The 11,562-nt window shown below is 46.9% G+C and overlaps 1 pseudogene; it reads right to left on the minus strand.

Annotated features, from left to right (window-relative positions):
* Positions 1-7: 7 nt before the first annotated feature.
* On the minus strand, positions 8-1,669 carry LOC119383908 (RNA-binding protein 25-like; annotated as a pseudogene).
* Positions 1,670-11,562: the final 9,893 nt, after the last annotated feature.

Here is an 11,562-nt window from a genome sequence, read left to right on the forward strand (position 1 = left end):
TTTCTCTTGTCTATTTCTTTCTCTGTCTTTCTGACCTTTTCACTCTTTTTTCGTTTTCTGCCTTGATATTGATCTTTTCTCTTTTTATCTACTCTCTCTGTACTTGTTCTCTCGCCTTCTATCTTTTCTCTCTTCCTTTCTTTCTCTCTTTTCTCTCTGTCTATTTCTTTCTCTGTCTTCTGACCTTTTCACTCTTTATTCCTTTTCTGCCTTGATATTGATCTTTTTCTCTTTTTATCTACTCTCTCTCTGTACGTGTTCTCTCGCCTTCTATCTTTTCTCTCTTCCCTTTCTTTCTCTCTTTTCTCTCTGTCTATTTCTTTCTCTGTCTTCCTGACTTTTCACTCTTTATTCCTTTTCTGCCTTGATATTGATCTTTTTCTCTTTTTATCTACTCTCTCTCTGTACGTGTTCTCTCGCCTTCTATCTTTTCTCTCTTCCCTTTCTTTCTCTCTTTTCTCTCTGTCTATTTCTTTCTCTGTCTTCCTGACCTTTTCACTCTTTATTCCTTTTCTGCCTTGATATTGATTTTTTCTCTTTTTATCTACTCTCTCTCTGTACGTGTTCTCTCGCCTTCTATCTTTTCTCTCTTCCCTTTCTTTCTCTCTTTTCTCTCTGTCTATTTCTTTCTCTGTCTTCCTGACCTTTTCACTCTTTATTCCTTTTCTGCCTTGATATTGATCTTTTTCTCTTTTTATCTACTCTCTCTCTGTACTTGTTCTCTCGCCTTCTATCTTTTCTCTCTTCCCTTTCTTTCTCTCTTTTCTCTCTGTCTATTTCTTTCTCTGTCTTCCTGACCTTTTCACTCTTTATTCCTTTTCTGCCTTGATATTGATCTTTTTCTCTTTTTATCTACTCTCTCTCTGTACTTGTTCTCTCGCCTTCTATCTTTTCTCTCTTCCCTTTCTTTCTCTCTTTTCTCTCTGTCTATTTCTTTCTCTGTCTTCCTGACCTTTTCACTCTTTATTCCTTTTCTGCCTTGATATTGATCTTTTTCTCTTTTTATCTACTCTCTCTCTGTACGTGTTCTCTCGCCTTCTATCTTTTCTCTCTTCCCTTTCTTTCTCTCTTTTCTCTCTGTCTATTTCTTTCTCTGTCTTCCTGACCTTTTCACTCTTTATTCCTTTTCTGCCTTGATATTGATCTTTTTCTCTTTTTATCTACTCTCTCTCTGTACTTGTTCTCTCGCCTTCTATTTTTTCTCTCTTTTCTCTCTGTCTATTTCTTTCTCTGTCTTCCTGACCTTTTCACTCTTTATTCCTTTTCTGCCTTGATATTGATCTTTTTCTCTTTTTATCTACTCTCTCTCTGTACGTGTTCTCTCGCCTTCTATCTTTTCTCTCTTGCCTTTCTTTCTCTCTTTTCTCTCTGTCTATTTCTTTCTCTGTCTTCCTGACCTTTTCACTCTTTATTCCTTTTCTGCCTTGATATTGATCTTTTTCTCTTTTTATCTACTCTCTCTCTGTACGTGTTCTCTCGCCTTCTATCTTTTCTCTCTTCCTTTCTTTCTCTCTTTTCTCTCTGTCTATTTCTTTCTCTGTCTTCCTGACCTTTTCACTCTTTATTCCTTTTCTGCCTTGATATTGATCTTTTTCTCTTTTTATCTACTCTCTCTCTGTACGTGTTCTCTCGCTTTCTATCTTTTCTCTCTTCCCTTTCTTTCTCTCTTTTCTCTCTGTCTATTTCTTTCTCTGTCTTTCTGACCTTTTCACTCTTTATTCCTTTTCTGCCTTGATATTGATCTTTTTCTCTTTTTATCTACTCTCTCTCTGTACTTGTTCTCTCGCCTTCTATCTTTTCTCTCTTCCCTTTCTTTCTCTCTTTTCTCTCTGTCTATTTCTTTCTCTGTCTTCCTGACCTTTTCACTCTTTATTCCTTTTCTGCCTTGATATTGATCTTTTTCTCTTTTTATCTACTCTCTCTCTGTACGTGTTCTCTCGCTTTCTATCTTTTCTCTCTTGCCTTTCTTTCTCTCTTTTCTCTCTGTCTATTTCTTTCTCTGTCTTTCTGACCTTTTCACTCTTTATTCCTTTTCTGCCTTGATATTGATCTTTTTCTCTTTTGATCTACTCTCTCTCTGTACGTGTTCTCTCGCCTTCTATCTTTTCTCTCTTCCCTTTCTTCTCTCTTTTCTCTCTGTCTATTTCTTTCTCTGTCTTCCTGACCTTTTCACTCTTTATTCCTTTTCTGCCTTGATATTGATCTTTTTCTCTTTTATCTACTCTCTTCTGTACGTGTTCTCTCGACTTTCTAATCTTTTTCTCTCTTGCCCTTCTTTCTCTCTTTTCTCTCTGTCCTATTCTTTCTCTGTCTCCTGACTTATTCCATCTCTTTATTCCTTTTCTGCTCTTGATATTGATCTATTTTCTCTTTTGCATCTATCTCTCTCTCCTCTGCTGACTTGTTCTATCGCCTTGTCTATCTTTTCTCTCTATTCCCTTTCTTTCCTCTGCTTTTTCTCTCGGTCTATATTCTTTCTCTGTCATTTCGGGACCTTTTCACTCTTTATTCCCTTTTCTGCCTTGATATTGACTTTTCCTCTGTTCGTTCTACTCTCTTTTCACTCTTGGTACTTGTTTCTCGCCTTCTATCTTTTCTCTCTTCCCTTTCTTTATGTTTTTTTCTCTCCGCCTATTTCTTTCTCTGTCATTCTACCTTTTTGAACACGAAAGTGTTTTATGCCGAGGTCCACCACGGCTCTACTGACGTATTCCCGTCACGGATATGACGTTGTAAAATATAAAGACTAACAGTTGGCAAAGAAAAAAAAACTGGAGAAGAAGTTCCGTCACCCCTCGCTCCGCATCGCGGGGTGCGAAACCCTTCGGCCACAGACCGCACTTTCTTTGCCATGCTAACGGGGAGCTATATGTATACACCATTTGCCGGTGGTGGTACTCACAGATCGGTAGTATATCGGCGTAGATGGCGCGAAGGGCTCGAAGAGCGCGCTTTAAAGGTCGTCGCCCGACGTGGATGAGTGCGCGCCTCCACAGGGCGTGGTGGATCGTGCGCGGGAGTATCTCGTGATGGCGGTGGTGAGTACAGCACGGTCCACTCTTAGAGGGAACACGCGAGCGCGCCGCCGGCGGTCCGCGGAGCGCAAACGGGTGACGAGATTTGGAAACGCGGAGCATGCGCGTAGAATCACAAGGGCGGTTCGTATCCCGCGTCGTCTGCTACTTCTTCGCCGCAGCGCTCGGCGCGCGCTAGCGAAATTCTATATTTCTACGGTTGGATGGACAAGCTTGCTATTATCTCTGCATCGGGCATAAATTTCCTTGTCTGTTATAAAAAGCGGCCAGCTGGTGCGAGCAGCATGTTGAAAGCTTACGACTAACTTATCGGTGAGCCCTTGGGCTAGTTGCTAATATATTGTGAGGGAAACTGTGCAAAATAAAACAACGTCGACAAAGGGAGAACAGAAGAGCACAAGCGCTTGTGCTGTTCTCCCTTTGTCGACATTGTTTTTTTTTGCGCAGTTTCCCTCATAATGTGCACTTACACTAGGTTACGCAAGTGACAGGCTTCGTTATCACTTTCACAGAATTCCACAGCTGGGGGCCCCAGTCGAAATTTGGCCGCTGGGGCCGCGAATCGCATCGCATCAAAACTGGGGAGAAAGCAGTGCAACAAACAAACACCTTTTTTTTTTCTGCCTGATGATTACGCTACGAGGCGCAGAAAGAGTGGTGGCTACATGAATCTGACTGCTGAAAAACGGAAGCGCTGTCAAGCGCTCGCCAAGCGCAGGGCCGGCAATTGTAGCAGACGAACAGCGGCAAACGCGGCCCTTACGCCTTTATGTGCGTGCGCCGCGTTTACAAATCTCGCCGCCAGTTTGCGCCACGCCGGCCGCCGGCCACGCGATCGCGTGTTCCCTCTAACAATGGACCGCACTGTACGTCTTGTGCAGGGGCGTAGCCACGTTAGGGCACACCGGGCCCGTGCCCCCCCCCCCCCGAAATTTTTTTTTGCCATAGCATACAGAGCAGAAAATGACACTCGACCACATCTGCCTGCTCGTCCCCACTACAGATCAAGGAGGTGCCCCCCCCGAAAAAAATTTCTGCCTACGCCCCTGGTCTTGTGCTCTCACCGCAAGTTTGTGTTGAGAGCACGAAGGTCACTTCGCTCACTGCAACGCCGCTTTTGCGAAAGGAGCGCGATGCTCACACAGAAATAAGTTACAACTGTGACAGTGCGCGCTCATCTTGTGTATGTTCGGTCCGGGCTTGAGGAGCGTGTTTCTGCTTGAGGAGCGTGTTCCAAGTTTCGAGCTGGTAGCCGTTATTCGCGTGACATTACAATTTGTTGCTGTAATGTTCATTCCTTCGCGCTTGGGGCGAAAGAATGCACAACAAACGCTAACTACGTCTCTGAAGAGACGTTTCACTTTCTTGTTATAGCGATTCCTATGACAGAGGGATCAGCCATGTTTTAAATGCGAAGCATTTCTTAGCGAACCTCTGGCTCTTTAAGCGTATCTATCTATCTATCTATCTATCTATCTATCTATCTATCTATCTATCTATCTATCTATCTATCTATCTATCTATCTATCTATCTATCTATCCGCCTACATCTGGGTGCTCTCATGATCGCCTCCTTAACTTGGTGTAGACCAAAATTTACATGGGAGGGTAAGAGGATTTGACGAATATGATTGCCGGGTCATGGCATGAATAATGTTAAAATCCTGTCGCGTACGTCGTCAAACCCTTTCCACTAGAGACGTGTGGCACATACCTGTTTACCACGGGCCGCGGTGTTCGGGTATTCGCCACAGGTGATTGACAGTTTATATCTACCCAGGAACGGCGAGAACAGACATTGGTAACCTAAATGCGAGAGCGCTAAGGAAAACCAACATCGGGAGCGTTAACTCAGCGAATGGAAAGAATGAAAATTAGGATCCCAGCAGGAATCGAACCCAAGCATTCTGCGCGGCAATCAGGTATTCTACCACTGAGTCACGCCAGGTCTATAAACTGGTTTGGAAAAAGAGCCTACGCAGGTGTAATATCGGTGCAACGTCAATGGTGGTTGTGGTGCTGGCTATGTAATTTTACAAGAAAGCAATACACACTACATGATACCATGTGTGTCATGTGTACTCCTGCGATACAGGCGTCATATCAGATTAACGTCGTTAGTTCCAGTGTTGGCTCCGCTTTTATAATATACAATATGTCTAATAAACAATACGTTTGCATTCCTATAATTCAGCAAGCTATATTGAAGCATTGCTCGACCCCGGAGGAATATATTAAGGAAAGTTACACATGATATCCACATCACCGCACCGTTAAGTGCACTTCGTCCACCAGAACGACGCAGTGTCCTCTTCATTTCTTACGAGGCTGGGCGATGGCCTCATGCTGACCGAGGATGATGCGAGATTGATTGACAGCCGCTTTGTATACTAGGCTACGTAGACCACATATGCCCAGGTATTCTACGAATGCGACAAACACCAGCCACTCATGTTGGTCTACGTAGAACTATCCAGGCCTACCAGCCTCGACGGCCTATACCTCACCAACGCGAAGGGTGGCTTCAGGTTCCGACATGTCGCCGGCTCTGTCGACAGACAATTTGTCGACGAAATGACCGAGGCATCCACGAATTCCAACAGCTCTACTGTACCAGATACTTCACTAAACTTGGACCCCTCGTCACCACAATCACGACCGGATCCTATAACAAGTCAGCTGCTGGTGCTCACTGATCATGGTAATGGTGCCCTTGTTCAAGAACTGTCAAGAACTTCTTGCACACATGCACACGGGTTCGTGAAACGTGCGTGCGTTCTCGGGACACGTATAAGCACTACATATCAGTTTACCACTTCTGGTGTTTGTAATACCTACGTTGCCATTGGCAGCGTTACCCAACCGTAAACAACTGGTTATATAACACATATGTGGCTCTTCAACATATATATGTGTGCGTATAAAATTTATACAAATCTTTAGCGTGATTTTGTAACGTGTCGCTCAGTAAAAAAAGTTACGCCACAGTCACCTACCCGCCGCATGCTTCGCATAACATCGACTCCCACGGTACGTGGGATCTGCCGAATTTTTTTCTCTCTTTATTTTTCCATTTTAAATGCGAGCATTTTTAGCGAACTTCTGCGACTTTGAGCGTATCTATCTATCTATCTATCTATCTATCTATCTATCTATCTATCTATCTATCTATCTATCTATCTATCTATCTATCTATCTATCTATCTATCTATCTATCTATCTGTGATGAGTGAGTGTGAGACGAGTATGACGGTGCTGTGTACTCGGTGCTGTGCTGTGGTGTCGCGAGTGCTGCAAACGCCGTGGGGTGACACGACAGAGGCACCACACAACAGACACGTGCGGCGCGTTGAAAAGGACGACGTCGGCGGGGAATGGCACGTGTAAGCGGACGAGGGAAATCGGCCGAGAACCAATGAGATGGTGGCACGGCAGACGGAGGAAGACGACGACGGGCTCGAACGCGAGGCAGTCGGACTCGGACAGCTCGGACGAGACGCTGGTGTCAGGGTCTGTGCCGTCGGGTTTCGGACTCGAGCACAAAGGGCCCGACAGCGTCTACCTCCAGACGTCCTCGGAGACGGTCAAACCTGGGAATCGGTCGTTCCCATCGTCCGAGCAGCGGATCCGGGCAGCTGAGCCACCGTGGAGCGCTGAAATCACCGTCCCGGCTGCCGAGAGGACTCCTGCTGCCAGTTGCTAGCCACGGGACGAGCCCGGGTGCCTACCGCCGGATTCCACGCTCGGTACGTGGGCAGGAAGGTGGCCAGCCGCTTTGCCGAGGCCGCCCCCTCCGGTAACCTCTGCGCCGACTCAACCCATCGTCCGCTCCACGAGCGCCGTCACCGTCAACGTGTCAGCGACGACTCCGCCGCCCGAGCCACCACCAGCGACTCAAAACCGGTGACTTGTTTCTCTCGAGCGTCCCCTGAAACTTAGATACATTTGATAGCCCCGGACACCATGATGTTAGTTTAGGCATAGCTTGACTCTATTTGGTGCTGTTGTGTTTTTTTTTCCTTTTTCTCTTCTTTCCTTTGTGTGCTATAAAGTTATTTTTTGTGTGAGTTCGAAAATGGCTCCTTCCTTTTCCGGTCAGAGGCCTTGCCTCAATTAAAACAATCTGACAACACAAAACCTGCATAACAAATTGGCGTCCGCGACAGGACGGGACAGGACGAAGCCATTTTTCCTAATTGCATCACTAGAGAGTCACCGCGATGAGTTTGGCGGAATTCGTAGCGTTGGGCGTGCGCATGGGGTTAGAGGGCGCGGAGTTAAAAGCGTGGTCCGAAAAACAAGAAGCTCGAGCGCGCGCAGAGAGAGCGGCAGAACTGGAAGAAGAAAGGAGAGCGCGGATCGATGAATTAGAAATTGAGGAAATAAAGCAGAGAACGCTTCTGCTGAAGCTAAAGCTTGCAAATGCTTTAAAGACGAGGCTAAAACCAGAGAGCCATGATATGCCGTCGGTTAGCATCCGTGAAGATGAGTTTCAGGTTTGCTCTCGAAACCGTAGTTGCAAGGGTGAGTTGGACTCCGTCAATAAGACTGACCTTCAGTCTCACCATAACATTTCGCTAGAACCAGGTGTCCGGCTTGAAGATGGAATAGAGACGGGCAGCCAGGGAACTAGGAAAAACTTAGCTGAGCTTGACGAAGCAGAACAAGGATTCGGGAGCAAGGAACAGAGGAGTTCTATTAAAGATGAGTTGTGCATTACAACCTCTGGGAGGAAAAACACATGCACTGGAGAGGCAAGGTTACCTCTGAATGATGTCATTGAAAGAACACCAAGTGTTCTTGAGAATGAAGATGGTGAATACCGTAGAGCGAACTCTGAGTTCGACGGAGATTCGCCAAGGGTGCTGCATGGTGCGGCATCAGCTGATTCGGGCATGGTGGAAAACCATGCAAATAGCTTGCCGTTGAATACAGGCAGCTTCACTTCACGGCTTAGTGGAAATGAGGTCTGTCGGAAAGAATCGCAAGTGAGTGCAGAAGCACATATTAAAACAGGAAAGTTTGAATCACAAGTAGAGCCTTCAGTAAACACCGTTGTTGGCTCGCGTGATGAGCTAACTGGCATGATCAGTTGTGTTGAAGAGCCGGCAAATAAATCTGTAAGAGATAGGAACAGAATGTCTGTCCATTGCTCTTTGAACAATACGAAAGCCGATGCGTACCTTGTGGCATCTTCGCAGACAAAAGGTAGTTGCCCTGAAATATGGCATCCACGGCCAGTTGATCGCTCTGGTAACAGCGTTGACGCTCCTAATGCAGTCACTCGAACGCCTCTGAGGCACGCATGGAAGCACCGCGTCCACTCGTATTGCCATCTTCGCTCATTAGGGGCTGCTAATTCAGCAGGGCGTCCAAGTATTGTCGTCGAGCTTTTCAGAAAGACGTCTGGACAGAAACGCGTCCAAGCGGCTCTGGTGGTTAGCTCCAAGTACAGCAGATGTGCCGTTCGCCTCGTGTGGGACGCTATCACTTAAAGCGTCGAGTTCATTGACCGGTGGCTTTTCTGGGTTAGGATTCTGGGCAACGGACGGATATATCTGTATATATTTGGATTTTCGTGGTCTCGCCTGTGAACTTTTCATTTAAATATTTCGTGCAGTACTTTACCTATGTAGTGAACTGGGGCGAACTGCACGGAGTTTTTCCTTAAGTGTATATTCTGCCGTTAAGTGTGCTCATTTGAACTGCATAGTGGTCTCCATTCCAAACATGTACATAGCAAATGACCATGTGTGCATGGCAAGACACTTTACTCTGTTAGCCGTCACTCATCGAGCGCCAAGTTTTTTTTAAAAAAAAAACTTATAGAGGGGGGGACTCTTGTGATGAGTGAGTGTGAGACGAGTATGACGGTGCTGTGTACTCGGTGCTGTGCTGTGGTGTCGCGAGTGCTGCAAACGCCGTGGGGTGACACGACAAAGGCACCACACAACAGACACGTGCGGCGCGTTGAAAAGGACGACGTCGGCGGGGAATGGCACGTGTAAGCACACAAAGGAAAGAAGAGAAAAAGGGAAAAAAAACACAACAGCACCAAATAGAGTCAAGCTATGCCTAAACTAACATCATGGTGTCCGGGGCTATCAAATGTATCTAAGTTTTAGGGGACGCTCGAGAGAAACAAGTCACCGGTTTTGAGTCGCTGGTGGTGGCTGGGGCGGCGGAGTCGTCGCTGACACGTTGACGGTGACGGCGCTCGTGGAGCGGACGATGGGTTGAGTCGGCGCAGAGGTTACCGGAGGGGGCGGCCTCGGCAAAGCGGCTGGCCACCTTCCTGCCCACGTACCGAGCGTGGAATCCGGCGGTAGGCACCCGGGCTCGTCCCGTGGCTAGCAACTGGCAGCAGGAGTCCTCTCGGCAGCCGGGACGGTGATTTCAGCGCTCCACGGTGGCTCAGCTGCCCGGATCCGCTGCTCGGACGATGGGAACGACCAATTCCCAGGTTTGACCGTCTCCGAGGACGTCTGGAGGTAGACGCTGTCGGGCCCTTTGTGCTCGAGTCCGAAACCCGACGGCACAGACCCTGACACCAGCGTCTCGTCCGAGCTGTCCGAGTCCGACTGCCTCGCGTTCGAGCCCGTCGTCGTCTTCCTCCGTCTGCCGTGCCACCATCTCATTGGTTCTCGGCCGATTTCCCTCGTCCGCTTACACGTGCCATTCCCCGCCGACGTCGTCCTTTTCAACGCGCCGCACGTGTCTGTTGTGTGGTGCCTCTGTCGTGTCACCCCACGGCGTTTGCAGCACTCGCGACACCACAGCACAGCACCGAGTACACAGCACCGTCATACTCGTCTCACACTCACTCATCACACTATCTATCTATCTATCTATCTATCTATCTATCTATCTATCTATCTATCTATCTATCTATCTATCTATCTATCTATCTATCTATCTAGCCGCCTACGACTTTGTGCTCTCCTGGCCGTTTCGTTAAATGGATTTATACCAAAACTGGTATGACATAACATGACCGTATTACGAGCATAAATGACAAGTCATATCATGAAAATCATGACACGCATGTCATGAACAGCGTGATTTACATCCACGGCCTTGGGGTTCCTGCGGCCGTTCCGTCAATTTCATATATACCAAAATTGGTATGGCGTGACAAGAGTTCATGACGAACATAATGACAGGTCCTAACGTGCAAATCATGATACGCATGTCATGTGCAGCATGATTTACATGACATGTTCTCGGGGCGCTAGCTGCCGTTTAAATGAATGGATATATACTAAAAGTGGTATGACGAGACATTTCTGTATGACGAACATAACTGACACGTGGTAACTTGAAAATCGTGACATTCATGTCATGTACGGTATGATTTACATGCTACACTCATGGCACACTCGCGGCCGTTTCGCTAGATTGATGATGATGATGATGATGATGATGCAAACTTTATTGGGGTCCAGAGAAGACGCAGGGGAGACCCACCCGGCTAGTCCCACGTAGGGACCGCCAAGCCGAGCTTGGCGGCGCGTTCGCGGGCACTCTGGACGGCCAGGGTTTGGTCATGGAGTTCTGGGCTGCGCAAGAGCGCTGCTAGATTGATATACACCAAAATTGGCATTGCGCGATGTGACTGTATGAAGAACATGAATAACAGGCGCTAAGATGAAAACCATGACATGCATGTCATGTATGTCATAATTTACATGCCACGCTCATAATGCATTCATGGCCCTTTCGCTCGCTTAATATACGGTGTTGCGCGACGTCACTCTATGACAAATATAAATGACAGGTGGTAACTTGAAAATCCTGATATGCATATCATTTACGGCATGATTTACATGCCATGCTCACGGTGCGCTCGCGGCCGTTTCGCTAGATTGATATACACCAAAATTGGTATTGCGCGATGTGACTGTACGAAGAACATGAATAACAGGCGGTAACATGAAAGCCATGACATGCATGTCATGTATGTCATGATTTACATGCCACGCTCATGGTGCATTCGCGCCCGTTTCGCTAGTTTTATATATACCAAAATTGGTGTTGCGCGATGTGACGGTATGAAGAACATGAACAACAGTTGGTAACATGAAACCCATGACATGCATGTCATGTTTTACATGCCACGCTCATGGGACATTCACGGCCGTTTCGCTAGCTTGATGTACACCGAAACTGGTATTGCGCTACGCGACTGCACGACGAACGTAAATGAGAAGTGGTAACATGAAAATCATGACATGTATGACATGATTTACATGCCACGCTCATGGCGAACTTGTGGCCGTTTTGCTAGATTGATGTACACCAAAATTGGTCTTGTGCGCTTTGACTGTGTGAAGAACGTGAAGTACAGGTGGTAATATGAAAACCATGACAGGCATGTCATGTATGTCATGATTTACATGCCACGCTCATGGTGCATCCGCGGCCGTTTCGCTAGCTTGATATACACCAAAATTGGTATTGCGGGACCCGACTCTATTACGAACATATGTTACAGGTGGTAACATGAAAACCATGACGCATGCCATGT

This window comes from Rhipicephalus sanguineus, chromosome 1 (assembly GCF_013339695.2).
Source record: "Rhipicephalus sanguineus isolate Rsan-2018 chromosome 1, BIME_Rsan_1.4, whole genome shotgun sequence".
Taxonomy (NCBI): Eukaryota; Metazoa; Arthropoda; class Arachnida; order Ixodida; family Ixodidae; genus Rhipicephalus; species Rhipicephalus sanguineus.